The 4427-nt window shown below is 33.5% G+C and overlaps 1 pseudogene; it reads left to right on the top strand.

Annotated features, from left to right (window-relative positions):
• Window positions 1–866: 866 nt before the first annotated feature.
• LOC120118320 lies at window positions 867–2879 on the top strand (annotated as a pseudogene).
• The last annotated feature ends 1548 nt before the right edge of the window (window positions 2880–4427 follow it).

The raw sequence follows: 4427 nt of genomic DNA, 5'->3' as shown, positions 1-4427 counted from the left end.
GTTATTCGTTATTAAAAAATAAGTAGAACTATTGACATAATAATTTTTTTTTATTTTTCTGGTGACAACATCATATTATCCTATGATTATTGTTAACATCACTATTAATAACATATGTTGATCAAACTAGAATCCCCAAAAGTAATTATAAAAGAAAAAATTAGTTGACCAAAACAAAACCCCGAAAATAGGCGAGTGACTACGTGTGTAGTTTATTCAAGAAATTAAAGAAAGAAATAAGTGGACATAGAAGGTATATTTGGAGATTTAGGTGGTGTTTGTTTTTGCAGAGATAAAAGGTCTGCAGTCTGCGGACCACATCTGCAGGCATCTGCAGCAGAAGAGGTGGACTAAAAGTCTGCAGTCTGCAAGAAGAAGATGTTTTTTAACGTCTGCAGACTGTTAAAATAAACTGAAATATAAATAAACTGATTTTTTAAACGTAAAAGAATTTTACAATACTGAAATTTAAATAATTTTAGTTTTATAATACTGAAATTTAAATAATCCATACAACTACAATAATAAATTTTTTAAAATAAATCAATCCATATTTTAAAATAAATCAATCTATATTTTAAAATAAATCAATCCATATTTTAAAATAAATCAATCCATATTTTAAAATAAATCAATCCATATTTTAAAATAAAAATTTTCATATTTTAAAATAAATCAATCGATATTTTAAAATAAATTAATCTATATTTTAAAATAAATTTTAAAATAAATTTAAATAATTTTAATTTCTTTAAAGATGTTTAAAGACCTTTGAAGACATAAAATCATGAATGCACTAAGAAGACCTCACGCAGACATTAGAAAAAATTTTATCTTCTAAAAAAATAAACGATCTACGAAGTCCAATGTCTACATCTGCACGACATAAATATAAAAAATTTACAAACCTTACACATAAAAACAAACCCCACCTAAATCCCGAAACTGACCAAATTTCCCCGCAAAAGAAGAAGAAACCCACCTTCATTGCCCTTCTTCCCTTCCATAAAACCCCAATCCCCTCCTCTTTGCCGCTCCACTCCAAGAATCCACAGGCCATTTACAAAGACATCCAAGCGTTCGCTAGACAGAACAAGCTCAAACAAGCCCTCTCCATTTTGGACTACGTAGACCAACAAGGCATCCCTGTCAATCCCACCACCTTCTCTTCCCTCCTCGCCGCTTGTGTTCGCGCCAAATCCTTAGCCGACGGAAGACAAATCCACGCTCATTCGCACCAATGGGTTCGAAAGCAACGAGGTTTTACGTGCCAAACTGGCTCACATGTACACTTCTTGTGGCTACTTCGAGGACGCCCAAAGGGTGTTCGTTGGATGTACTACCAACCATGCTTATTCCTGGAATGCTGTGCTTAGAGGGAGTGTTATGTTGGTTGGAAAACGGTATTTGGATGTGCTTTCTACGTTTAGTGAAATGAGGTTGTTGGCGGTCGAATTGAATGAGTACACTTTCTCTACTGTTCTTAAGAGCTTCGCGGGTGCATCAGCGTTTAGACAAGGCTGAAAGGCTCGTGCACTTTTGTCTAAATATGGTTTAATTAATAGTTCAATGCTTAGGACGGGTTTGATTGACTTGTATTTTTAAAGCGGAAAGACTAAGCTCGCTCACTGCGTGTTTGAGGAAATCCCTCAGAGAGATATTGTTCTGTGGGGAGCGATGATTGCGGTTTTGCTCATAATAGGATGCAGAGGAAAGCCTTGGATTATGCTAGATGGATGATAAGTGAGGGTATGTATCCGAATTCCGTTATACTTACTACGATTCTTCCAATAATTGCAGAAGTTTGGGCACGAAAAATAGGTCAGGAAGTCCATGCTTATGTGATTAAGGCAAAGAGTTATTCGAAACAGTTGGCTATTCAGTCAGGTTTAGTTGATATGTATTGCAAGTGTGGTGACATCGAATCGGGCAGGCGAATTTTCTATTGTTCTGAAGAAAGGAATGCGGTTTCTTGGACCGCTTTGATGTCAGGATACATATCGATTGGAAGGCTTGAGCAGGCTTTGCGATCAGTTGTATGGATGCAACAGGAAGGGTTTAAGCCTGACGTTGTTACGGTTTTGACAATTCTTCCTGTTTGCTCAAAGCTGAGGGCTCTCAATCATGGGATGGAGATTCATGCTTATGCTGTAAAGAATTGTTTCCTTCCCAATGTATCTGTTGTCACTTCCCTGATGATTATGTACTCAAAGTGTGGTGTTTTAGATTATTCTTTGAATTTGTTTAATAGTTTAGAGGCACAAAATGTGATTTCATGGACGGTAATGATCGAGTCATATGCGGAGAGTGGGTGTTTTCACGAAGCAATCGGTGTGGTTAGGTCAATGCAGTTGTTGAAACACAGACCGGACTCGGTGTTAATGGCTAGGATGTTCAACATTTGCAGTGAGCTTAAAGCTGTAAAGCTTGGGAAGGAGATTCATGGACAAGTCTTGAAGAAAGATTTAGAGTCGATTCCTTTCGTATAGGCTGATATGGTTAAGATGTATGGTGGTTGTGGATTAATCAGCAGCGCGAAAGTTAGTATTTGATGCCATCCGTGTTAAGGGTCCTATGACATGGACTGCCATTATAGAGGCTCATGGATATAATGATTTTCATGAAAATGCAATTCGTCTTTTTCGTCTAATGATATCTGATGGATTCACTCCGAATCATTTCACTTTCAAAGTGGTTTTATCGATTTGCAGAAAGGCTGGATTTGTCGATGAGGCTTGCCAAATATTCAGTGTCATGACTCAAATAATAAACTGGAGGCATCTGAAGAACATTACTGTATGATGATCGAGCTTCTTAATATGCATGGTCGCTTTGAGGAGGCTGAAAGATTCACGCAGATGAAATCTCTGTTATCCTAAGGAACAACATGTCTTCTTTTCTCATGCTTCGGTTTCGAATTGACCTGACGGTTGAACGAACCGGATTGGTTGCAAGCCTGATTAACATGGATCAGATTCTTGTCCTTTAATAAGCTTAGAAGTTAGTCCAGTTGATGGTAAATACATGAACTTGAATTGTTTATTTTTACTTATATGTTGCATAATAAGTGTGAAATTGTTGATTTTGGCTATTTCTTGCACATAAATTATTGAACTTCTAATTTGAAGTCAGCGATTCATTGGCAAGATTTAACAACGTTTTCTAATTGGACTAATTTCTTAGTTTTCGTAAACTAGGAGATCAAATTTTGAAAAGTTAAATATAACTAATTTCATAAAGTAGAAGGATGCAGATTTTTTTCGACACATTATTGAAGCAAATTTGTCTTAGATATTGGATATTTATTGATTTTTCAAGCTTCCAATCACTGAATGGCTTAAGATTTTTAGATTAGGCCTTGGAAGCCCAACATTGGGCCACCTTTTCCCCAGTTTTATATGGATTGGATCTACACTATACATTATACAATTATATTTTGGGAAATAGCACACCCATCAATTATAATGTCATTGTCCTTTGTCCTTGTAGTATTATCTTAATTTTTATATTTTTAGACTGTTTTAACATATTCATTCCATCAATTAATAAAAATAATATTTTTTAGTTCTCAAAAGTTATTCATTCTATCAAATTTGTCCTAATATGAAATAATTTAGTAAATTCAACCTTCCATAATTTAGAATTCCATCAATTTAGTTTCTTTTTTGTGATATTGTTAAACTAAATGAGTCCAACGAATAAAACAATAATGAGATAAATACATTCTGACATAAAGTAACAATAACTTATTGTTAAAATATCATATTATAAAAAATAACATGAAAGTAATATAATATTTATGAGATAATAACAGAGACTCAAAATGATATTTTCTGTAAATACAAAATGTTAAGTTTATTGAATTGTTTCAGATTGGGACAATTGATTAATTGTATAAGTTTTAAGGACTAAAATTATTATTATATCAAGTCACATCACTATTTTTTTTATAATATTTAACTACATAGTGATATGTTTGCAAATTTTGGAGGAAAAAAGTAACACAATTATTTCTAAACTCATAATTAAGTGACTTTGGATATAGTCTACCATTATATGTCTTTTAGGTCTTACCATATATAACGTTAATATAATAGATAAACTCAACTAATAATTAGTTTATATAGTGAGATGAAACATTAAATCCTTAGATTAAGTTGTTGGGAATTTGAGAGCGAAAAATAACTGAAGTGATATCAACATAAAATAAAACATGCACAAGAGATGAGATTTAACGTAGTTCAGCCTTGCCTATCTCCATGAGCAAGATGAACGATAATCCACTATAAATGTAGAGAACACGAAGAGTACAAATATATGATATCATATATATTCTAAAACTCGGTATAGATGCCAAAACTTGATATATCCCAAAATACTCTTCCAACATCCTTACAAAATTATCTCTGCAACATAAACCCCAAAAG

This window comes from Hibiscus syriacus, unplaced genomic scaffold (assembly GCF_006381635.1).
Source record: "Hibiscus syriacus cultivar Baekdansim isolate YM2019G1 unplaced genomic scaffold, ASM638163v2 tig00110328_pilon, whole genome shotgun sequence".
Taxonomy (NCBI): Eukaryota; Viridiplantae; Streptophyta; class Magnoliopsida; order Malvales; family Malvaceae; genus Hibiscus; species Hibiscus syriacus.
Note: the sequence above shows the minus strand (reverse complement) of the source record. Positions and strands in the feature narration are given on the sequence as shown.